Source organism: Orcinus orca, chromosome 5 (assembly GCF_937001465.1).
Source record: "Orcinus orca chromosome 5, mOrcOrc1.1, whole genome shotgun sequence".
NCBI lineage: Eukaryota > Metazoa > Chordata > Mammalia > Artiodactyla > Delphinidae > Orcinus > Orcinus orca.
The window spans coordinates 140,758,269-140,784,295 of NC_064563.1; the positions used below are offsets into that span (position 1 = coordinate 140,758,269).

At 41.2% G+C, this 26,027-nt stretch overlaps 1 protein-coding gene and 1 long non-coding RNA gene across 4 annotated transcripts in view; one reads left to right on the top strand and one right to left on the bottom strand.

Moving 5' to 3' along the window:
• HLCS (holocarboxylase synthetase) overlaps positions 1–26,027 on the bottom strand; it is a 196,604-nt gene that overhangs the window by 59,581 nt on the left and 110,996 nt on the right. The gene's annotated exons all lie outside the window — the stretch shown is intronic.
• Positions 23,637–25,795, top strand: LOC117199281 (uncharacterized). The gene is made up of 3 exons (XR_004480478.2): positions 23,637–23,739; positions 23,942–24,132; positions 24,994–25,795. It is a non-coding gene; the product is annotated as an uncharacterized LOC117199281 (long non-coding RNA).

The window sequence follows — 26,027 nt, forward strand, 5'->3', positions numbered from 1 at the left end:
CCTCAACAAACAAATACTATTTGTCAAATAAGTGAGTTTAAAATAAGTAATCATAGGGCTTCCCTGGTGATGCAGTGGTTGAGAGTCCGCCTGCCAATGCAGGGGACACGGGTTCATGCCCCGGTCCGGGAAGATCCCACATGCCACGGAGCGGCTAGGCCCGTGAGCCATGGCCGCTGAGCCTGCGCGTCCGGAGCCTGTGCTCCGCAACGGGAGAGGCCACAACAGTGAGAGGCCCGCGTACCGCAAAAAAAAAAAAAAAAGAAAGAAAGTGAAAGTGAAAGACCATACAGAGTGAAAGTCCAAAGACCATACAGAGTGAAAGACCATACAGAAAAGATGGAGAAAGAAAATCATTAAGATTTTCATTTGACTTTTCTTTCTCTCAAAAATAAAAACAAATAAAAAAAAACGGGCTTCCCTGGTGGCACAGCGGTTGAGAATCTGCCTGCCAATGCAGAGGACACGGGTCCGAGCCCTGGTCTGGGAGGATCCCACATGCCATGGGGCAACTGGGCCCGTGAGCCACAACTACTGAGCCTGCGCGTCTGGAGCTTGTGCTCTGCAACAAGAGAGGCCGCGATAGTGAGAGGCCCGCGCACCGCAATGAAGAGTAGCCCCCGCTCGCCGCAACTGGAGAAAGCCCTCGCACAGAAACGAAGACCCAACACAGCTAAAAATAAATAAATAATTAATTAGAAAAAAAATCAGATATACAAGGAGTCTTGAATTTCCGTTTTCCGGCAAAATTATAATACATATATTTGCAAATACATAAACCTCATGGATAATTTTGTTGCAGCTAGGAATATTCTTTTACCAGATTATAAATTTCATCAGCATTCCTCTGTACAACCTACTTTATGATACTAAGCAATGCAAACACACTGCCAAACAACCAATGTTTTATTATTCTAACTCCCATTTCTTCCATGACATAATTTCCTGTAATAATCTCATTCATGCCTGAGTTCCAAAGACATTTTTATTTATGATTTTCAGGTCAGTATGCCAATAGCAGGAAGACCCATTCTGGAAAGGCTGAACTTACAGAATGAGTCCTGAAAGAATTCTACCACCACTGCTTATTTCCCAAGTAGGGATAATGTAAAAAAAGTAAATTTTAAAGACAATGGTTCTAATGCCATTTTTAGTTAAAAGCACTGGGAGATTTACAAAGATCAACTAATATGCCAATTTCTTTCAAATATTGCCAACACAATTACAAGTTGGAAAAATGTGTAATGAATGAGGCAGCTCATAATTTCCCTTAGAATGTGTATGTACAACTTATTAAGTGGCATAAAAAGCAAACTGAAACCTTAAATCTATGATTCATTGCTTTAGGGCATTCGAGTCAAACTCCATCATCTGGAAGTACCTAACAATAAGAATACATGCATTAGGTCACAAGCTGTTTTAGTAACACCTGCAATATCTTCACCTCACAAGGCGAATAAACAAGAACTTCACGTTCCTCATCGAATAGGAAAACTTAACGGTTTTAATAATACAATAATATATTTAAAATAAGCCCAAATTCAAACCCTGTATAAATGAAAATACTCACATGGAGGGCATTTTCTCTTCCAAATTTTGCTGTTCAGCTCTGCCAGCACCCTCACCTAAAGCCACCTAGTGGAAAAATGTGCCCCCAATTCTAGGCTGGTGTGGGTTTTTCCAGAGTATGACTTATTTTGACAGTCTTAGGAGGCTCAGAAAGAATAAGGTATTGTTTTCTTTGATGTCCCCTGTCCTCGTCCTCCCCAGCCCCCAACACGCTTCACACCCACAACCTAGGTCAGGGGAAGGATGCCGCTGAATTCTCACTCAAAATCTCAAATCCCATCCCTTTGAAAGTATTAGCCAGGTCAAAGGTAGGAAGGTGAATGGGTGACTCCCCAGGCTCCCACTCTAAAATCACTTGTTTAACTTGTATACTATCACTTTCCTCCCAAAAGGGTTATACTTTCATTTTCTTCCAACTAGGGTTGCCAGATTTTGCAAATAAAAATACAGAATGCCCAGCTAAATGTGAATTTCAGATAAACAACAGATAATTTATTAGTAAAGTATGTCCCAAATTTCACAGTAATACTTATATGAAAAATTTCTCTTATTTATCTGAAACTCAAATTTAACGACGTCCCCAGAAGCTAATACTGGTGTAAGGGATGGCCTGGCATTCGAGAGAGGCACCAGGACCTTAGCTGACCCCAGATGAGGGTCAGAACATGACTACATTCTCACGTATCACAGTGACGTTGCCAAAGGCAGGAAGGCCACAGCCGCCAGTAGTAATCTAAGCGCTCCCCACTTAACGCTTTTTGTTTTATATCCACACATGTGAGAGAAATAGGTGGTAATATTTGCTTTTCCATGATTAGCAACCTTTTTCAAAAACTCTGACAATTATACTAATTACCGAAGCAAAGGCTCAGAGAAGTCAGCTGTTGCCACTGCTCAGATCCCAGTAAGACTTCCATTAGCAAAAATTAAAGCTGGCTTTCCTCTTTCCTGGCAATCATGCAGAGCAAACTCGTTTGTCTGCAATACACCATGACTGCTGTAGGAACTTTCCAGAGCAAAGAGTAAGCACTTGATACAGATAAAGATTAGATTAAAATGAAAGATTCAGCATTGGATAGAAGGATGCAACACATACCATATTATTTTCAAAATGAAAAGACTACTAACATGGAATCCTTTGATATAAAGGTAGATTATAAACACTGAACTTTCCTTTTTTACTAGCATTTAAAATTACTCTGCTCTTAGTATTTGTGTCTTTGCTCAGTCTGGACTTAATAGGGGTTTCTCTGCCCTTCCCTATAAAATTGAATCTTTTCTCCAAATGACCCTACATTTGTCTTAATTTGATTTTCTGGGTTTATAGTGTTTTCATCTAGAAACCACTGCTTGTACCATAGTTGTTATCAGTTCTCCAATATTTGTTTGACTAGGGCTCAACATTTTTAAATTTTATAAAAGAAGAAGAATTTAAACCTCTTAATTCACAAACACTCACCTATTCTGCACCCACGGGGTATTTCTCTCCCTCACCCCACTCCACCTCCTTCCCCACCCGCTACACTGGGGCTTCTTGCATTTGACATCATACAATTCCCTGAATAAAGGAGACTGGAGTTTTGTTACCAATGAAACGAACTTTACATTAGAGACCTCCAAATTGTGGATTTGGTATAAGCTTCTTTGAAAAAGTACTACTCCATTATTGGGAATGTTTATGCCCAAAAAGAAGATTCTGTGTTCTATTGTGTCAGAAGCTTTCAAAGTGCAATTGTTCAATTTGCAAACTGCAATTGGTTAACCAAGCTAAACTTAATTAGTCCAACGATCCTACAGCCCACATCAAACCCAACTGTTTGATGTATTCTGCGAGGTGTCCAAGGCGCCTACAGCTGTCTAAGTGGCACAAAGAAAAGGCAGCTAGGCTTACGTCTGGGAACTGAAATGAGCTGTTCTAAGTGGAGCTTTTCTTCCATTTTCTGAGGCTGCACTGCTCTGACCTTCTCCAAATCAATCCTTTGCGGATTAACATGTAAAGCAGTGTCGAATTAATTTCAGAAAGGGAATATGAGATCAGCCTAGGATCATACAAAACATCTAACTCCTAAATACACTAATGCTTCTAGCCATTCAATGAGAAGCTGTCAATAAAGGGAAAAAAGTCGGGGATGGGGGTAGCCAGAAGGATTTGAAGGTTGGAGTAATCTATCAGACTAGTTAGCACATTGCCTACTTCTGTGGCATGGCTAATGCATTCCTCTAGAAGTTAATCCTATTTCTAAAGACCCTCCCGCTAGGAGCACATAGGCCGTGATGAATGAGAACTAAAATGCATTAAAATTCTCAACAACTTCACCAAAAGGCACACTATTAGATTCTGAGTGTCTACAATAAGATGGTTCATTAAAAGTGCTGGTCTCAAAGAACTTGCTTTTGTCCCTACACATTAGGGAGAAAGGGTCCAGTGTGTCACTTGTGACACCTGCAGCCAAAATATTTTTACATTAGGTTGTCCAAGTAATCACATGGGAAACACATGAAATGGAAAGGGAAGGCCTTTTCCACGGGCTAGCTTAAATACCGTTATTATGCACCTACACTCAGAGGAGGATATGTGCTTCCATGGCATTAGCCACACAACAGCATCATTAAACCCACTTTTAAAAAATCAGACGTGAAAGAGCACTTATTCAATTTCCCTTGAAGAAGCTGCAGTGTTTGAACACTTCTCTTTTTCTCCCATTGTATTTTGCTTGTACTCAATTAAGAGATAATTTAGCCATTTATCACGACGTAGTTGAGGCTGAGCATTTATAGAGGCATTTAGTACAGCTTTTCTAACAGGCAAAACTCTGTAACTATCTCTGTAAGATAGTTACTAGCAGTGGGCCTAATACTGACTAGAAATTACATCTTGATGACTTAGTTTTTAGTCCCTGTCAACATACATAGGAAAAGACTGGACTACCCTCAAGAATGACTACAACAAATTACAAAACAGTATCAGTTCTAACAACAGAAATGCCAAGAATTAAACACTTGAGACAGTACAGAACTGAAAGGAAGCAGCAGGTGAGGGGGCTCTGAAAGACAAAAACACAGAGGAGGAAAGCACACCTAGAAATGGGAGGACTCCATGAGAAGCATTTGTTAAATGATTAACGAAAGAATGGAGTTGAACTTGGCTGTTGGGCTCAGGACATTTACGGCAACTCAATCGGCTTATGTTTTGCAAAAGTTCATCCTTGGCGTGACACACAAGGTTCAGTGGGCCAGGCCGGTGTGTGTGTGTGTATGTGCGGGGGTAGGTGGGTAGGAGGGTGGGAAAAGCACAGATGGAGGTGTGATCACGTTCACTTTGTTTCTGTGCTTCACAACTTACATATGTGCTGCATTTATTCTATTGTGTGAATTAAATATTACACTGAAAAATTTGAAATTAATAGTCATTTCCTCTGACCTTTCATTTTCACATAAGCATCTATTACTTCTTTCTGATTTAATCAAACCTACTATAAATCATCTATCTGTCTAAACTATGTTGCATCTGAACATAATAATAATCATATTGTGATACTAATAGTACCATTTATGGAGAGCTTCAAATAAGCACCTGTTTTACATAAATTATCTCTAATCCTCACAATCCTTCAGGTAGGTGGCATCCTTGTTTTACAGATGGAAACCTGAAACTCAGAAAGGGCAAGTTCACTGTTAAAGGTCACACAACTAGCAGGCACCAGAGAGGGAAGTGAACTGAGGTCTGTCAGACTCGAAAATCCAAGCTCTTTCCAATTCTCTACAAAGAAAAGAGCTGTCTATTGTAGAAAAACAAAATATGGGTAACAGAATTTTAAAAAATCACTAGTACTTCCACCACGTCACACGAGGATTCGAGTGAAACTAGACTGAATCCCTTACACCCCAAAATATCTGGCATCCGTCATGTACATTCCACTCAGGGAGGCACAATCCCCACGCAATAAAGGGTGAAACAAACCAAACGGTCACCTTACAGCATAAAGGACCGTGACGCAGGATAGAGTCCACCAGGTGTTGGTAGTTTTATTTCACAATGCTTTTACATCACCTTAGGAAGGTTGGCATTGTGAGGGGTGGGCTGGACACTGCATCCTGTATAATGTTTCCTTCTGCAGATTTGCCTTTATTTCCATCTGCCTTTTGTGCATAGAGAGCTCATGAGCATTACGAAGAACAGAGAAAACAACTGTATTTCAATGGCTTTGTTAAATCACTGCCAAGAAGACTTATAAATGTGAGTTGACTTAAATTGGTAGACACTCATGCATCCATCCATTCATTCATTCATTCATTCATCCAGTTAACTGGCATCCCCAGCTAAGATGAGCACTGTCACACTCACCAAAAAATAACGACAGAAAGAATTGGCCTGTGCCAACTCTGCAGAACCCTCCTCCCCAAATCTCATGTTCAGCATCTTTCTCTAGTGTGACCTTGCTGTCATGATTTTAAAACAAGGTTTCAGTATGTCTCTAGCCTGAGTGTTCACACTGTCACCTCCTCAGCACCTCATTAATGTCTTACGTGATATTTAAACATTTGTTTAAAGGGGGAAAAAAAACTTCAAGCATTTAATCTGAAGATTTAAGGCTTGTTGCTGAGTTTTCAGTACAAAAATAGTGATTATACTAAAACTGACATAAGTTTTAAGATACAAAGTCTAGAATTGTGGCCAAAATGAAAAAAGGAAAGAGAAAGGAGGAGAGAGGAAGAAGAGGAAGGGGAGAGGAGAGGTGGAGGCAGAAGATGGAGAAGGGAAACTGGCACCTGGGTGCAGGGTCCCACGAGAAGCACAAGAAGCATCAAGGGGCCTCCCTGATGAGCACAGAGCTGAAGCCAGCTGTCCTCACCTACCCATGTCCACCAGTGAGCAATGTCAAGCCATGTGCAAGTAATGTTAACTACTGCTGATGTCATCTTTCTTATAAGTATCATGTGGTGATCAAGGTTCAATCCTCATCTAATGGATGAAGCAACAGAGTGCACAAGGCACACCTGAATGATGGTTTTTTTAAATCAATTTTTAATTTTGGAATATTTTATATTTACATTGTTTTTTAACATATGGCAACCACAGTGGTTTTCTTTGTGATGGGCTTAGTGCAAGTGATGGCCACCAGCACTTCTACACATGGCCTCTCCAATCAAGCAATCAACAACTTGTTTGGGGATATATAGATAAAGACTTGGATGTAGATACAATATCTAGATTCTACTATGAATTTTATCTCTTGTGGTATTACAAAAATATGGTTATATAAGGCAATTATCCATGCCCAGAAAACGTGCAGAAAATAGAACAATAACAGGACAAGATCTAATTGTTTATGTTTAGTCATAGCAGGGTAATGAGTTTTTTAAAAAGATAACTTTTTTTTTTAACTACCAATAGAAATAGCACTTAATCCAGAGTAAGGTTAAAAGAAATGAAAACACCCAAGTTAACATATCACTTACTAGACTTACCTGTTCTATAGATCAGGACATAACCAGTAAGTTTTCTTGACCTGTGTGTGAGCCTAGATTGCTCTGCCTTTTTTTTTTTTTAAAAGCATTTCCAAGTACAATAATGACTAATAGCTTTTTAATCTAATCTGAGATTCCACTGATCGTAGTACACATGCCAATTTCAGAGGTGTTCAAATGTGTGTTTTAGAACTGATGAAACAGTAATCAAGTTAAGCCCAAGACAACCAAAACTGCGTTTCCTATTATTTGGGTAATGATGCACAATGCCAGGCAGAGACTGAGAACTAGGTAAATATTTACTGGATCAATGGATGGTCTGGAAGGTAACACTCATCTGTTAACAAGAAATTACTTGCAGTTTGCTGACAAACCATCTTCTCTCCCCTCTGTACTTGCCCATACCTGGGACACCCCTCTCCCTTCTCCTTTGTTGTAAAGAAAAATCAGTTCAGTCATTTGGATACCCCTTCACTATGCATGATAACTTCCACGTAAACTAGAAATACTAATTTAACTTCCTTCAAGGATTCAAGAAGACATATCGAATCCTTTCATGTACTGTGGACTTGCAAATACGTGTATGTGTGAACTTCGTCTAGGATAAGACTAACAATAGTCCATTTACCAGCTTCAGATGTACAGGATGTGCATGTGCTCTTTCTCTGCATAGGGCAGGGAGATGGTACGTGCGCAGGTATGCACAGATGTGCTTCAGGGCAAGACACGTGCTATGTAATTTACTTTATAGGTCCCCTACTACCAGATTTACAGAGTCAGTATAAATTAGACCCAACTGGGTTTTTGTGTTTGCATTATCTAGACAAACACTTCTCTACATTTGAGCTATGAAGACCAGGCCTATTTAGCTACTCTCCCCTCCCATCCATAGGGGACAAAATTCAATTTGTTGTCTTCAGAAATTCTCTGTGTATCTAACACTATGACATCAAGAGAAACAAAAGAACACTGACACCATGTTTGCTGGAACATCGACAAGGAGGATGCAGGACAATGGACAGAGCTGGTACTAACATATCATCAATTCTCAGCAGAAACAACAGGGACGATGTCAGGTTGTCAGAAATCCATAAACAGGCCACTAAACCTGCAGGCTCCCTGCCAACACAGGTGGAGAAAGAAATCTTCTTGGAAGTTATTGATGAAAGCCCACTAACAGGCTGTCAAAGAGGCATCTCAGGCAACAGCCCATGGACCGCTCACCCTCTGCCCTCCTCACCAGGCTTCCCTGCCATGCTATAGGATGCCATACAGTATGGTTAAAGCCACCTCTGTTATCTCATCCAGAATTTCTCCTTCTTCTAGGCTTTCTTGCACCATGCTATGTGGAGACTTCCTCCACAGGGGACACAGAACCAAAGGCAAAACCTAGGTAAAAGGTACAAACACAGCAAACGAGAATGAAGACACATGCACAACCCTCTTAGCCATGAAAGAAACAAATTAAAATAAAGGGTGACATATTTTCCTCCTATTCAAGGGGCCAGATTTAAATCACTGAAGACATGGTGGTTGAATGGTTACACACACACACACACACACACACACACACACACACACACGTTGGTGGTGCTTTAAGTTAACACAACCTTTTAGGGAAGCGACACAGCAGTGATGAACAGCCAGTTGTGAACAAGTTTATGGTCTTTAACCTGGTGGCCGTGCTCTTAGAGTTTGTCCTAAAACTTCTTTTTGAAAGAAAGAAAAGATTTCACATAAAAATATTCAACGTAGCTTCAGAACCACAGGAATTTGAAACGAACCAAATATCCAATAGCACAGAGACCACTAGAGAAATCACACTTGGCAACTCTGCCAGCTATCTTAGCCACAGCTCTTCCAAGAAAGGAGCCTGAGGCGAGAGCTTCAGTGCAGATGGCTTATTTTAGAAAGTGAAGGTGAGTGCGAACTAGGGAGACTTCAGAGGAGCGCTCTAGAACATGCCTCAGACTGTGTGCCCAAGGGAGCGTTTACCCACTAGCTCCCATCCCTACTGCTCAAGGTGTGGCCAGTGGGAACTCTCTTCCCAGGCATGCCTGTATGAACGGCAGGTGGGCGCCAGCAGGCTCCCACGTTGCATGAGGTGGGGCAGCAGCAGGCACAAAGCAAGCTGTGGGAGATGTAGTCAGACTGTAGCTGCATGAAGCTGGCCACGGAAGCAAGGGCCTGGGGAGAAGGTGGGCACTAGAGGAATCCAATACATCTTTGCTGTAATTTTTAAACCATAAAGGCGACATGCCAACACTGAAACACACTTCTAGTATAAAATTTGGTGGATGGGCTTCCCTGGTGGCGCAGTGGTTGAGAGTCCGCCTGCCAATGCAGGGGACGCCGTTTCGTGCCCCGGTCCGGGAAGATCCCACAGGCCGCGGAGCGGCTGGGCCCGTGAGCCATGGCTGCTGAGCCTGCGCGTCCGGAGCCTGTGCTCCGCAACGGGAGAGGCCACAACAGTGAGAAGCCCGCGTACTGCAAAAAAAAAAAAAAAAAATTGGTGGAAAAAAAACCCCCAAATTCTTTCCACACTGAAATGAGAACACCATAAACTGATTTTTGCTTATGGACATGGCCTTTAAACTTTTGGAAAAATGAAAATAACTGATATATTAACTTAATGTGATAATGGAATTTTTGTCTTTTATGTTATTTTCATTACAATACAGTTTGTACAATAAGTATGAAACTTTAAAAATTTTAACCAGCCAGGATCTCTAAAGACTGGTCTAGCTCAATGATTCTGAAATTTTACTGATCCTGGAAAGCTTCCAAGATGACTATTTCTGATAATCACCCTATTGTTTTAAGGCTAAAAAAAAAATCATAATCATAAGTAATCAACCATGATAAAACTCTGAACATTGTACTGCCTAGATTTCAAGTTCCTTTAGTTTTGTATTAAAAGTAATGATAAAAAAAAAAGTAACGACAGCCTTTGTGTCAACCAATTCTTGAGACTGGTTTAGTTCTCATGCACGTGTGCAGGTCTGTGTGTACGTGTACAAACATATGCATATATACAGTACTAAGTGACTTCTAAGGAGATGAGCTTCATTCATTTTCCAAATCAGTTTGACTTCTTGATTCAATTAAAATGCAGGTGGTGGTTCCGGTTCTACCAGTGTTGGTCTAGATCTTGTGGAGTCCGCAGGTCCCTCCCAGCCTCAGGATTCCATCACTCTACAAGCACAGCTAGTGTGAATGAGAGCGCTATCAGCAACCCTGACCGTCATCCACAGACGGCACGTGTAACCTCTACGATGCCACAGCACAGCCCTGGGGAAGTAGCTACCAGGGAACAAGTGGCAAGGTGGAATCAGCACGATTTCAAGGATAATAGATGCCAACTGATGAAATGTGACTTGAAACAATGAAGAGAGAACTAGAAATCTGGCAGGCTGCCAGCCCACAACCTCAGAGGGGACAGGGAACAAAGGGCAGAGATGGTGAGGGCCATCTTCTCTAAACAATTGAGGACTGGAAGTACCTGGAAGGGGGAGGATGTGTTCTCACCTGGCACAAGGAGTTAGAATAGAGTGATATAAAAATATTAGGAAAAATGAAAGAATCCCACCAACTTCCATTCTGTGAGCTATGATTTTAACGTAAGAGTGACGATGGGAAATCGATCAAAAACTATGACTTTGCATTACACTACACACTTTATGAAATAATTCTTGACAAGCTTACAAAAATTTCAGTTGTTTTAATCCAATATTTAAAATACATAATCACCTTTACTACTAATGATTTAAGTACTTTTTCCAATGAGTGAGCCTTTTTTTTTTTTTAAAATTATTATTTTGGCCACGTAGACTGCCAGGGAAGTCCCTGATGAACCTTTTAATCTCCCTGCTCCATTCTTTTGTTATGTTCTAGGAGTTGATATTTCCCATAGGAGAGGCTGGGCACATGACAGAAAGAGCTTCTCTGATTATCACATAGTGAATTTTTCCTTCTTGATCTTTAACATTTGGTGTCTGTTTTTCTTCTTAATTCCTCTACTTTCCATTCTACTATGTTGCTGATGGGATGTTGTGTCCAAATAGCAATACATCAAAGGCATATGCCAAACACCAATCTTAACTTTTTAAGTGACAAACAAGTGGATCCCCATGCAAGTCTGTTTATAATTTGGCAGGAAAGTATTTACTAAAATATAACTAAAAAAATATAAAATGGAATGTAGTCCTTACTGACTGTGATACAAAGAGAACACCAGTGCTCATATGGAAAGTCTTCCCCTAGAAGAGGGGTCTCAGAAGCTGCAAAGGCTGTTTGGTGGGCTGATGAGGAAAGACCATTCCAGGAACATGATGACGCTGTTTCCAGGAGGACACAAAGGCAACGGCAAGCAGGCACATGAAAGAGTCATTAAGTGGTTGAGCCTGAGATGAAAGGAACAGCTGAGCTAAGTTCGCGAAGGAAAAAACACAGGAAGTGATAGATCTCCGGTGCCTACATGAAGAGTCTTTAAAAATAAAAAGTGGAGCTTGGATTTGGTCCAGAGCTGGCTGGAAGATCTCTGTGACACTTCACAGAGGAACTACCTCAGAAGAAGAGTTGAGGATGAAAATGAGGGTTCTAGAGGCAATAGACCAACAGGAGGGGGCGAAGATGAACTTTGGGGCTAGAAGTGAGAAGCTGGAAGAGGAAGGAGGAGTTGATCATGACAAGTAGAGAAACAGCATTCCCAGGCTCCCTGAAGGTAAGGCTTCGGAGGAAACTGACATAAGTTGGCCAGTTAGATGCACTCACAAATTTGGAAGAAGGAAGAGAGGCAGAGACCCCCCTCCTGCTGCTGGGGCCACTGTGTGTCCAGTCCCCAGCCTGGTGGGAACAGGCAGATCGAGTATTCCAAGGCCCAAGATTCCTGGGTGCTGCAAGTAGGTGCAAAGGCAGTGGGGGCCTGACCTCTAGTCTCAGCCACTCCTAAAGTCAGCAGTTCCAGTGGCTCCCCTGACTCTTCCCCTTCCTTATCGGTGGGCCACTTCAAGGGCTTTCCTAGGTCATCCTTGAAGTCAGCCCAGAGTCAGCATCTCCAGCCCTCTCATTGATCTCCCAAGTACCCAATTACCTACATTCATCCCTTTCTGCTCAAAAGACCTGGAATCAAACCCTGACTATCATGCCTACAGTGTGTCCTCCTTCATCTCCAACTCGTACTGAGTAAACCAGTAATGTTCTATTTTGTGACATTTTCCTGGACGGCTACATCAAGTTGTATGCCATGCCACACACTGTTGGTGAACTTCCACAACACCACAAATGAAATACATATCATTACTCCCATTTTACAATGAGGAGGCTTGTCCATCTTTACACAGTTAACAATAGAACTGGGAATCCATTCTGCTATACTGCTTCCCAGTAAAAGTTTTCATCGTGAATATAGGACAAATATTCAAATGAGAGAAAGGTAGGAAATGGAGACAATAGAGGGACCAGTGTAGGCTTAATAAGTACAACTATGATTTGGGTATGTTTACAGGCAAAAGGAATAAAGAAGAGCAGAAAAAGGATAGTCAAATGTGTGGATAAAGAGTTCTAACAGTAGAGCCAGTAGTGTAGACAAGCAGTAGGGAGGGCTGTGGGCAGAACGGATGGTGCACTAAGGACACCTCAGAGGGGAGAATACAGATGGCCGGTGGCAGGTTGGGAATGGAGGTGCCTCGTAGAATCCATGAGGAGCATATACTTGAAGTCTGTTTTGAGCATAAAAAAGGATGAGAGGCATAAACTTAAGAAAAGTACTAAAGGTCACCAAGAATTCTTCAATGAGTGTATTCAACTGGGAAATGCAAAATACTGTGTTGCTAGAAGGGAGAAGCGCATCATTCCGAAGGCAGAAAGAAACTCAGTGATGAGTAATCTTTTCACAGTTTTTCCATGTTCTGAGGATTGGAGAAAGGATTAAATTTTGTTGTATGTTCCTTCAGTAGGTGCAGAAGGAACTGAATAAAACCAGGAATCAGGATAGAACATATCAGCAAGGGGGTGGAACATTACTAGCAAGACTGAATTTCTTGAAAGAATGTTCATACTCGTATCTCCTAAGAGCTCAGCACTTGGTAGATGGGACTCAGAAGTTTGTGGAATGAATGAACGGCTATGCTTCACTACAGTAGGCAGGATCAACACCCTGGAAATATTAGAGAATGTGCAGGACAAAACTCACTCAAGGGGAGGACTTCTCTTTCCTTCATTCTTCCTTTTTTACAAAGGGGTAATGGCTTATTCAGCATTTTTTTTCTTTTTTTCTAATTATAACATATAACATAATACCATATTTTCACTAACAGCAAAAACAATTCACATTAGTAGGGCCTCTTCCATCCACCAGAGTTAATTTTTTAAGTGGATAAGCAATTAACCATGCCAAGCAGATTAAAACTGACCCCTAGCATAAAAGTTGTGATCAATAAAAAACAATCTGTAAATTTGATTGCATAAATCCTTTTTACTTAAGTCCACCATAAGCATAATTTTCAGGATCACTCCTTTACTCTCAACTACTGGAAAAGAAAATGTAATAAAATTATTGCTCTGGAACTTAAGTTTCCAGAAAAAGACAATAAGCCTATTTTAAAATTTTGAAACATTCATGGAAGACAAACGTGCGATTATCAGACCATACTGCTAATCACAGAAAATATGTGATTAAAAAGCCCCTTGGGTGTAGCCAAGCTCCGCAACTACTACAAAAAATGCTCTCAAAAATGCAGCATGCCTTATTTAACTGGTTCCAACAGCCCCTGACTGGTTTTTATGGTTTGGCAACTTTGTACATTCTCCTTTGGCTTCCTGCTATGAGGATCTAACTAACTCACCCATCATCCATTTCGTAGTTATGCATCTTTTGCCAGTTCTACTGAATGCCTGTGAAACTTCAGATAACACACCAACAACCACACTGACTGTTTTATCTTCCGGAAAGTATGTCGTGCTGCTCAGTTTGTGAGAGAAGCACATCAGCACTCAACTCTTCATTCCATTTCTCCTCTGCTTCTCCTCCCACCTCTGCCACCAATTACATTATCCAATCTAAGGACATTTCTACTCAGTTCAGCAGCAACTGTTGTATCTTCTATTGTCTATAGATTCATTCTAAAAGTTGATACATACCAACTTTTACTTAATGACACACGAATTACATTACTAACTGTAGAGATATTATTTATTACAGAGCCAAACAGTATGCTGGGATTACACTTCCTTCTCAATGGGTTCACTGTGTCATTCAATGGAGAATATTACTAGTATTAAAATAAAGAAGAGGGCTTCCCTGGTGGTGCAGTGGTTGAGAGTCCGCCTGCTGATGCAGGGGACACGGGTTCGTGCCCCGGTCCGGGAAGATCCCACATGCCGCGGAGCTGATGGGCCCGTGAGCCATGGCCGCTGAGCCTGCGCATCCAGAGCCTGTGCTCTGCAACGGGAGAGGCCACAACAGTGAGAGGCCCCCGTACCACAAAATAAATAAAGAAGATACTCTTTTTTTCCTGCTCTAACAGATACAGTTATATAGTAGGTTGAATGGCAGCCTGTCCAAAAGACATGCCCATGTCCTAATCCCTGGAATCCTGCCTACTTTAGAAAAGGTTCTTTGCAGATTTAATTAAAGATCTTAAGACGAGATCATCCGGGATTACCCAGGTGGGCCCTAAGTCCAAAGACAAGTGCCCTTATAAGAGAAGGAAGAAGAAAAGACACACACAGAGGAAGATAAAGGCAGAGACTGGAGTGATGAGGCCACAAGCCAAGGAAGTTGGCCACCACCAGAACCTGAAAGAGACTGTGTTCTCCCCCTGGAGGCTCCAGAAGGAACACCGCCTTGATGACACTTAGAGTTCAGACTTCTGGCCTCAAAAGCTATAAAAGCCATAGGAAACTAATATCTATGTCCAGGTTTTACTAAGCTCTTAATCACAGTACACATACTAGCAATTTCCTTTCTCTTCCAGAGATTTTCCTCCTGGAGTGCTCTGTCTCATTCCACTTGGAATGGGTTAATCTAGGCTTCCTTTCTAATTGTCTTCTCAGGACCTCCTTAGCTGCTTCGATAAATTGGACCCACTGTTTCCTGGATCTCATGTTTTCATCTTTCTTGGTTTCCTTTCTTATTTGGTCAAAGCGTATCCTCAAGTAACTTCCTAAGAAAAGACACTCATAAAGCTATCTTTCTGAGACTTTCAGTGTAATGTCCCCAAATCACTGATTATTTGGTGGAAACGACTGTAGACTTAAAATCATCCTCCCTCAGAAATACAGCACACTGCTCATTTTCTTCCCCTCGTAGATATCTGTATTCATCCCTCTCTTAAAGTTTTTAGAATACTCCCTTTATCCTTGGTTCCAAGAGAATTTCGCAAGGATATGTCTAGATATATCTACCTAAAATCCACTCTGCTTGGCTGTATGTAAGACCTTTCAACATCAAGAGTCATGGTATGATTTATCTGGAAAGTCCCTCCCCTCCCCCACCTCTATTTCTCTAGTCTCCCTTACCAGTTGCCAGGGCTATCTCAACTTCAAACATTGCCAGGGCAATGATGGAAATTTTCTATAGATCTGCACTGCCCAATAGCTGTCAGACACATATGGCTACTGAGCAATTGAAATGGGATTAGTGTCACTAAGGAACTGAATTTTTAATTTAATTTTTATTAATTTAAATTAAATGGCCACATGCAGCTAGGGAGGTCAGTTAGACCTTCAGGACTTCTCTTCTCCCATATTCCCCATACTTGTATATTTTTAGTCCTTAGCTAAAACATTTTCTTGACTATATCTTTATCTAGCCTCTTTATTAATTTTTTTTAAATTTGGCAATCATTATATATTTTCAATATTGTAACACTTTTTTTCCCCCCATGGCAACGCCACTCGGCTTGCAGGATCTCAGTTCCCCGACCAGATATAGAACCCGGGTCCCGGCAGTGAAAGCTCCGAGTCCTAACTACTTGACTGCCAGGGAATTCCCTGTAACTAATAGAATCTTATTCTTGTTTTAAGAAGGAAATATTCGTGACTGCAGATTCACATCCTAATTAGATGTTTTCAATTCTATTCATTTCCTTGAATTAGCTGTTTTTCCTTGGTAGTCAGTTTTCCTGTTTATCTTGGCCTTTTTCATTGTAAGTTTTAATAACATTCTTGGTAATGCCTGGCTTTCCATTCATATTCAAGTGGTAATATAAAGATTGATGAGTGTTGGGACACAATTCTCCAGGAATATTTTCACATTTTTGCACAATCCAGGCATTCACAGCAAAGAGCACTAGCCAATTTGATTAAAGGATGACGGACTAGAAAATATGCCTTGGTGTACAGCAGCTACACCTCAATAAAAAAATAATAAATAAATAAAGTAAAAAGGGAAAAAGAAAGTATGCCTTGGAAGCTAGAGGTGGTATGTACATTGCTCCAGAGAGATGCAGATGTATCTCCCTGGACCATCTGTTTTCGTAATGTTGAAATCGCAACCCCCAGTATCTTAGAATGTGACTATATTTGGAGACAAGGTTTTTACAGATGTGATTAAGTTAAAATAAGGTCATTAGGATGGGCCTTAATCCAGTATGACTGGTGTCCTTGTAAGAAGAGGAAATCTGGACACACACATACAGAGGGAAGGCAACGGGAAGACACAGGGAGAAGATGAGCATCTACAAGCCATAGGGAGAGGCCTTCCCTCATGGCTTTCAAAAGGAACCAGCCCTGCCCACACCTTGATCTCAGACTTCCAGGCTGCAAAACTGTGAGAAAATAAATTTCTGTTGTTTAAGCCACCTAGCCAGTGATACCTCGTTATGGTAGCCCTGGCAAACTAATACACAGGGTACCATCAGCCTCTTACTGCATGGTCCCACGGGGAGTGAGCACTATGAAGCTCTGCAAGTAACACGAGGTCTGTTCTCCGATTCAGAAATTTCGTGTTTCTTGTCAAAATATGTCTATATCTATATATAGACATATGCTTCTTTGAGGTACCAGTACCACATTAACTGTGCTAGCTATCACCCAAAGTCACTCAATTTCTTTAAAGATAAATATTTTACTTGGCTAAAACTACCTAAGCATGTAACCGGGCCCTATGTTTTCAGCCCTCCGCGATAGATACATCCTAAGTTCAGAGCCTGTAAGGATTCTGCTGAGTCTCCCTCCATAACTTCAGAGCTCCATGTGTACCCTAGGCTGCACCAGCCATGATTCCTCCATCTGTTTTCCATCTTCCAGAAAATGGCTTAACTATCATCTGCTGATAACCATCTCTTACTTTCTTTGATGTTGTAGATATTTAACTTTTACTCTCATACAGTCATTTTAATGGGGGCTCAAGAAGGGAAAAGATGAACACGTGTGCAGACTGCCATCTTAAACTAGAGGTGCCAATAGTTTTTCTTGAATATTGTTTCCTGATATCGAATAAGAGACCCAGAGTTAACTACAATTAACATTCTCAAATAGCTAAATGAACACATGACAAGTTCTACAAAACTTCCTTTTCAAAACTTTTTACAAGCTCTATTGAAAATTTTTAAGGAAAATTGAAGAAATAGAAATCTTTGAGGACAGCCTAAGGGTAGGAAAGAAGTCAAAACTTTCAGCATATAGAAATAAAGTTCTGAGGTGGATGGACCTAGACTCTGTCATACAGAGTGAAGTAAGTCAGAAAGAGAAAAACAAACACCGTATGCTAACACATACATATGGAATCCAAAAAAAAGTGGTCATGAAGAACCTAGGGGCAGGACGGGAATAAAGACACAGACCTACTAGTGAATGGACTTGAGGACATGGGGAGGGGGAAGGGTGAGCTGGGACAAAATGAGAGAGTGGCATGGACATATATACACTACCAAATATAAGGTAGATAGCTAGTGGGAAGCAGCCACATAGCACAGGGAGATCAGCTCAGTGTTTTGTGACCACCTAGAGGGGTGGGATAGGGAGGGTGGGAGGGAAGGAGATGCAAGAGGGAAGAGATATGGGAACATATGTATATGTATAGCTGATTCACTTTGTTATAAAGCAGAAACTAACACACCATTGTAAAGCAATTATACTCCAATAAAGATGTTTAAAAAAGAAGAAGAAGAAGAAATGAAGTTCTTTTATCAAAAGAACTACTTTGTCCGGAAACCGAAAAATGTTATATTTTGGTATTGAATTTTTTGGATTCAGGCGTTCTTAGTAGGTAGAAGGGAATATATATATATATATATATATATACGTATATATATATATACGTATATATATATATATTGTGTGTGTGTGGTACGTGGGCCTCTCACTGCTGTGGCCCCTCCCGCTGCAGAGCACAGGCTCCGGACGCGCAGGCTCAGCGGCCATGGCTCACGCGCCCAGCCGCTCCGCGGCACGTGGGATCTTCCCCGACCGGGACACAAACCCGTGTCCGCAGGGTCGGACAGGCGGACTCTCAACCACTGCGTCGGCAGGCGGACTCTCAACCACTGCGCCACCAGGGAAGCCCAGAAGGGAATATATTTTAAACTTTTATAAGATACAGTTTCTTACATTCTGTTCCAGAACTGGTCTCTGAATCATCAACTCTCAGGAATCTCACTAGGAATGCTCCCCCAATGACTTGCCCTCGTCTAACAGCATCAAGGTAATTGATTAGACATAAGACAAGCAGCCCAAGATACAGGATGCAGCCATGCTTTTACAGCTCATATTTTCTGCCTTTCTACCACCACAGTGGAAGGGGGAAAAAATCCTCGCAATTCCCTAAGAGATGTGTTCTTGCACATAAATTGGCATTTAGGCTCAATTAGATACTGAAGACCTGGTCCTTTAAAGCCATGCAAGGAAGTCCCAGGTAGACAGGTTACTGCTGCTACATATGCATCGGCCCCTCTCATCTATGTCCAATCTACTGCTTGGCAAGTGGCCGTCTGGCTTTTTTGCGCTCAGAGCTATAACCTAATGAAAGGGCAAAAGGTGAAAGAAATACCTGATAAGGAGGAAGAGGAAGGAAAGAAAAGAACACAAGGCTTTACCTTACCGTCTACTTGACTGGACTCCCAGCAGGCAGGCTATCACACGAGAGAATCCCAATGAAGGATCTAGCATAGAGCACACAACTGCGAAGCTCTTCTCCTTAACAGCGGACTCAGTTAATGTATGAAGAGAGTTGGTTAAACACGCAACAGCAAAGTAAGTGATGGCTAGAGCTCCCCAACCTCCCTTGCCGCCTAGACAAGGATTCCTGTGGCCACAGATAGATTAGTGCATGCCAGGCATAGTTCTGAGCACTTTACAGCCATTGCTCATTTCATACTCATAATATATTATCTTTGCTTTGCAGATAAGGAGAATGAGGCACAGAGAGTTTAAGTAACTTGCCCAAACTCACACAGCTAGTAAGTTACACAGAGCCTCAAACCTAACACTGACAATTGTTCCCTAACTCCTTGTTCATTGTTTCCCAAAACATTACCTTTAAATTGCTTTCTCTCATTTAAGAAATGAAGATTATGCTAACTCAAGAGTCAACAGAATATGTCCTCAAAGGTAGGTAGGAAAAAAAAACATGTTCCCTCAAAAGATAGCCCTCATGGAAGCATGAACCTTGAAAGGACTCTGAAGCATTACCAGATTTACAGCCACCTTCTTAGCACCCAATTTTTGGTTTCATTAGTTGGATGACTAAAGTAAGCACAGGAGTTTGCTCTTTATTTTCCAGTTTCTGGAAGAGCAAAAAAAAGTGAACTTTCTCCCCTTGGACGATACCATGAGACACAGAGGGTACATAGAACCCTCCCAAAATAGGAAGCCTTTTGTCAAGCCTTTTGAAACAAATTTATCTTAAAATATTTGACTTGGACACTGATTCTATATGGAGATTTTAATACTCAGTAAAGGCAGGACACGATATGGAAATACCTACGGTAAAAAGAAGAGGATGGGGCGTTAGCCAAGCCAGAAGGATAAACCAGATAAAACACAGGGAAAGATTCCAAAATAAGAAAGAAAGTGGTATAGGTGCCAAAGACTCCCACACCAAAATTACTGCAGCTTTACATAACTGAAATAATTGCATCTCGATAGTATCTGTAGTGATCAAAATTAGCCCACAAACTGTGGACTTAAGTTTTGAGAAGAGTCTCCTTCACATATCTGTCTAGAACGAAGAGAATTTGCTAGTATTTATCTTTGGACACATTGTGGCTCTTCGTTAATACTCAGTAGTCACATAGTTTCTTCACATTGAGGTTATCTGGTTCCAAATGTAGAAGTGAGTTTTCTTCTCTAGCTGTGAGTGGGTGTATATGAGAGAAAAAAGACAGCAACTGAGCATGGGTGTGCCCAATTATGGGAGGCACCAAGAATCAGAGAGTGACCCATTGCAAGAGTGACTGAGTGTGAGAGCAACCAACTGCAAGCACGACCCATCACAAAACAGACCACGCATGAGTGACTAACTGCGAGAATACACAAGGGCGAGTGTGACCTATCGCGAGAATATCGTGAGCGAGGCTAAGCACAAGCATGACCCAGTATGTCCTAGGGCTTTGGGTGGTCCAGCAGATGGTGGCTATGTATAAAGAGACTCTTCCCGCAAATACTTCTAAGTTCTGAGTTCAACAATAAATTTTCAGGTTGAGAAACAAGAACAAGTTCTTTGAAAAAGAGTAATTATCCATCAGGAGTTGCCTGGGATCAAGGACCAGTGAAGCACCACCTTGTCCAGTGGAAGTCTTCTCAAGGAGACCACTATCCTCAATGCCTGGATGAAGGTCTTCAGCCTCGGCTCACCCATCCTCAGTGCCCTGGCCTTACGGAACCCCACAGGGAACCCAAGGGCTGGGGAGGAGCCATTTCCAACAGAGCAGGCAATTGCTTCCAAGATTTAAAGCCAGGGGATTTCAAGACGTCTGACTCATATTATCAGTAAAGCAACTTACAGTTTTGTCTTTCCTAAAAATTGTGACAAAGACTTTAATTTCATATTATGTCAAGAGTTTTGTGGCGCCAAGAAGCTTTCCAGTACTGAACACTCCTATATGAATCCCCCAGAAACCAGACGGCAAAAGCAGCAATCACAGCTACCACCTTTTGGGTCAAAATTTTGATTAAAACCAACTGACAACGAAAACATATTTTATTAGCAGTAAGATCAAATCCAGAGCATATGTCAAAGCTGTAAAGTCATAATTTCTCTAGATTACAGCTGGAAGCAGTAATTTTATAACTTGGCCCCTCCCTAGCCCATAAATCCAAATATAGTTCAGACAGTCTCTCTGAGCTACAGGGTGATATCCCACTCAAGGCGGGTGCTATCCTGCTCAGTGCAAGACCCTGGGGAGGTGCTCCTTTCTCTGGGGTCCCACTCCCCCAGCAGGGCTACGCCAGGGCTCCCTGCTCCCGCCTGTTTATGGACCTGGGCGTGTCTCCCAGTCCAGGGCCGGGATCAGGTGTCACAGGAGTACTGTGCTCCTGCATGCCCTGCATCAGCTGTTGAAGGGCAGACATGCCCCTGGAGTGGTCTAATTAGCTGCTATAAGGATGTCATATTTTGCCAGCAATAATCAGTACCAAGTCATTTTTAGACATGAAAATAGCCCTTCAGAGGTGGCGCCCTCCTTCTGTGTGCCGCTCGTGCTTCAGTCGCTGCCACAAAGAGCTGATTCCCATTTATTTTATAATCCAACCAGAAGTCACCTGGCTTATATTCATCTGCTAGCTGACCATGCCCACATCTAACTAGTCTTCTTGCTCAGTAATGCCATGCAAATATGCCCGTGACCTCTTCCTGACTCCTAATCCCAGTGCCACTGTCTGAATTCTCATCCTTACTATGGTTTGCTTGGATTAGTGACACCGTCTCCAAAAAACCCTCAAGTCAATCCACCACTCCTCCTAGCCACTATCACAAGATTTTTCTGGAACACAGCCCTGCTCCAAGCTCAGAGGGGCTGACAGTTCTCCACAGGCAAGCCTTCTATCCAGGCAAATTAATCTGCTTCTCCCATTGCAAAACAGGATCAAGAACTATGCTCACCCTGAGGCTAAGATTACTATTTTGCTTACTAGTTCAGTGAAAATCCAGGTGCTAAAAAAAAAAGGAAAAAAAAACCTGCATTAAGTGTTAAGGAATGAGCTAAGTAAGCATTTTTTTCCTCAAGTAGTAGGAACTATACCAAAAATGTTTTGTGGAATGGTGATAAACATACACAAACTGGATGGACCTTGAAGTTCTTAGCACTGGGATTGGCTATGCTTATTGTTCAGAAAGCTATTTATAAAGGTTTTGTGGGCTTCCCTGGTGGCGCAGTGGTTAAGAATCCACCTGCCAATGCAGGGGACACGGATTCAAGCCCTGGTCCGGGAAGATCCCACATGCCACGGAGCAACTAAGCCCGTGCGCCACAACTACTGAGCCTGCACTCTAGAGCTCACGAGCCACAACTACTGAGCCCACGTGCGACAACTACTGAAGCCTGCGTGCCTAGAGCCCGTGCTCCGCAACAAGAGAAGCCACAACAAAGAGAAGCCTGCACACTACAAGGAAGAGTAGCCCCCACTCGCCACAACTAGAGAAAGCCCGCGCGCAGCAACGAAGACCCAACACAGCCATAAAAAAAATAAATAAATAATAAAAAAATAAAAATACAAAGGTTTTGTGAAGACCTAAAGCATTCCAAAAACTGTGCACTATGTTACACAAATTTTTATAATCTGAGGATCTTTTATAAATAGAAACCTCTGGTACATAACTCAAAATCCACCCAGATACAAACTGTAACAAACTTTAGACATTTAAAAATACAACACAAAAGACAGCATCTTGGCCATGTCCACGTCAGGAAAAGTCCAAAAGGAATGAAAGAGGCTGAGGCTGAATTAAAAATCCCAGCAAAAACCCCCACAAAACTCTATTAATCAAGGGGGCATTAATGTTTAACTTATCTAGTGGCTGCTAGTATCACAACTCCTTACTCTCAAACACACAAAATTATCAGCAGAAATGGAATGATACTTGTTTTTCTTTAAAAAAAAATTTCTTTCCCAGTAATGTTACTCCATAGAAGAGCAAACATTAGTAAGATCCACAGCGGTCAAATGGGAAGAAATGAGCGGTAATTTTTACACGCTGGAAGAGTTGGTTTTTCATAAAAGTATAATTTTAGAGAAATGTGTGAGTCAGCTGCGATCAGGAACCTTGTGTCAAGCTCGATAATGAAAAAGCCCCTTTTGTCTTCATGGGCTCAGTACAGCCCAGCCCCTGTTAAAACCCTGACATGCTGTGCAGCTAACCAATCTCTTACACTGGGGGTGTGGGGTTGGGGTGAGGGAACAGCAAAAAAATATAAAGTGAAAACAAAATGAATACGTTTCCTGAAACAAAGCCAAAATCTGAATAATCCTTAGGTAATGACCATTTATGCAGCTGACAGTTTTCCAAGTTTTTCTTTCCACCCTTTTTAAGTAACATGGGGATCTGGTCCAATTTTAAAGCCAGAGATTACTCAGAACTATTTTTAGGTCATTTCATCCCATTTTTAGTTGACTTGTGTAACCTAGGCGGTAGTTTCATTTCAAAGCTGCAGTGGAAGACATGCCTGAGTTCTCCGCGCACCAGTGCCAGGATGCAAGCCTCCGCCCTCCCAGGAAACTGGCCAGTGATATTCCATCTCCCTTCCTGCTGTCAGCTTCTTGGTAACGCAAGTTTTCCTTCCTTTAGTAGTGGGTTAATCATGGTCCTCCCTCCCCGCAAATATATGTCCATGTCCTGATACCCAGACCTTGGGAATGTCTTCTTACTTGGAAAAAGGGTCTTTGGAGATGTAATTAAAGGTCTTGAGGTATGATTCCCAGGGCGGGCTCTAAATCCAATGATATATATGTCCTTTTGAGACAGACGGAAGAAGATACAGACACAGAGGAGAAGGTCATGTGAAGACAAAGGCAGAGACTGGAACGATACCTCTACAAGCCACAGAACGCCAGGAACTACCAGAGGCTGGAAGATGCAAAGATCCTCCCCCAGAACCTCCAGAGGAAGCGTGGCCCTGCCGACACCCTGATGATGGACGTCTGGCCTCCAGAACTGTGAGAGAATAATTTTCTATTGTTTTAAGCCACCCAGTTTGTGGTCATTGGTTTCAGCAGCCACAAGAAACTAATACATTCCAGGTACACAGATAAAGTATTCTCATTTCTAACATTACTTAAACAGTAACGGGGACCAGCTTCACATCTTTAGAGCAATCTAAGCATTTCGTCTCTATAGTTATATTAAATAAGACTGAACACAGGCACTGCTTCACATATTCAATACTGTGCAAATACCCATAGTTGAAAAGACACAAGAGGTTGATGGACAGAATTAGCATGTTCACTTCAAGAAAAAGAAAAAAAAAAAGAAAGAAAGACATTTTTCAGTATTGCTTTAGTAAATATGGATTAAAAGGGAGAAAGCTTGTTTCAGTCAAAGGCAGATGGCTCTTTCAGAAATAAATCTGAAATTGTTGACCATCTTCCTTAGATTCACATGTTAGGAAGCAGGTTGGGAAGATGCCTGACTCTAAAATCTCTCTCACACACATTTTAATGACTCATTATTTTGTGAGAATTTGCTTTTCTTCCTATATAGAAATACAACCACACTTCAGCTTTATTATAGAGTATAATTCTCAAAAGGACGTAAAAGAAAAACCAGACTCACAGATACAGAAAACAAACTAGTGGTTACCAAAGGGGAGAAGGGAAAATTAGGGGTATGGGATTAAGAGATACAAACTCCTACGTATAAAAAAGATAAGCAACAAAGATATATTGTATAGCACAGGAAACTGTAGCCATTATCTTGTAATAACTTAATGGAGTATAATCCGTAAAAACACTGAATCACTATGTTCCAACCTGAGACTAACACATTATAAATCAACTATACTTCAATTTTCTAAAAAGGGGGTAGAAGAGATAGGTAGCTGCTCTGCGAAGAAAGAACTGTAAGAGAACAGATGGCAGCGAGGGACCACTGAACGCCAAGAGGACAAGACGTGCACGACAAGAAGAAGATCTTCAAAGACAATGCTCAAAATGTGGGCAAAGGAAATTAATAGACACATCACGGAAAAGACCTAAGTCAAAAGTTCACAGGAAGATGGTACAGTTCACTATTAATATTTCACGTGCATGTTTTTCAAATTTTCACAATGTTTTAAGATACAAGGAGACTCCTCATACCCAAATACTGGCCTGTAAGGATGTTCTGCAACGTAAGTGTGTCTTCCAACCTAACTACATTAACACAAGTAAACCTCAAAATGCTTACTAACTTGAATGATAAATTGTAAAAGTAACATTTATTCTACTGAATGCCAAGACTACTGAAGACCAAAAGTGTTCTTTAGCTTATAAATGGTCCACTTGTAATTTGCTAGCACAACTTTAGAAGTGCTTTCAAGGGGGGGAAAAAAACACTCAAAATATAAACAAACTCTCATCTTCAATAAGACTCCATTACTGTAAAAGGTTATGGATGGATCTTAAATAGCTCATAAACAGAGAAAGTATGCCTGGATTGATTTAAGAAACCTGTAAAGTCTTATAGATTTACTTACCCTAGTATAAATTTCATCACTAACCTTTACATAATCATAGAACTGAGGTAGGCACATTATCCAACACTTAAATTTGGTTTAAGGTAATTACTAGTCCCAAATATAAAAATTACCTCTCTCTAGAACAAGTGGGTAGATATTAAAAATAAATTAATAAATAAATTTATTAAAAATAAATTCTACCTTTACTGTTGAATCAGTATTGCTTCCATAACTATTGATGAAAACTTGAAAAATACTCTCCATGGAAAAATATTCTAATATCAAAAATTTTTTCATCTGAATATTAGCATATTAAGATATAATTGATTGATAATTTCCTTTAAAGTATTTTTAGACTGCATACAGTGAAATTATGATATGCAGAAATGATAAATG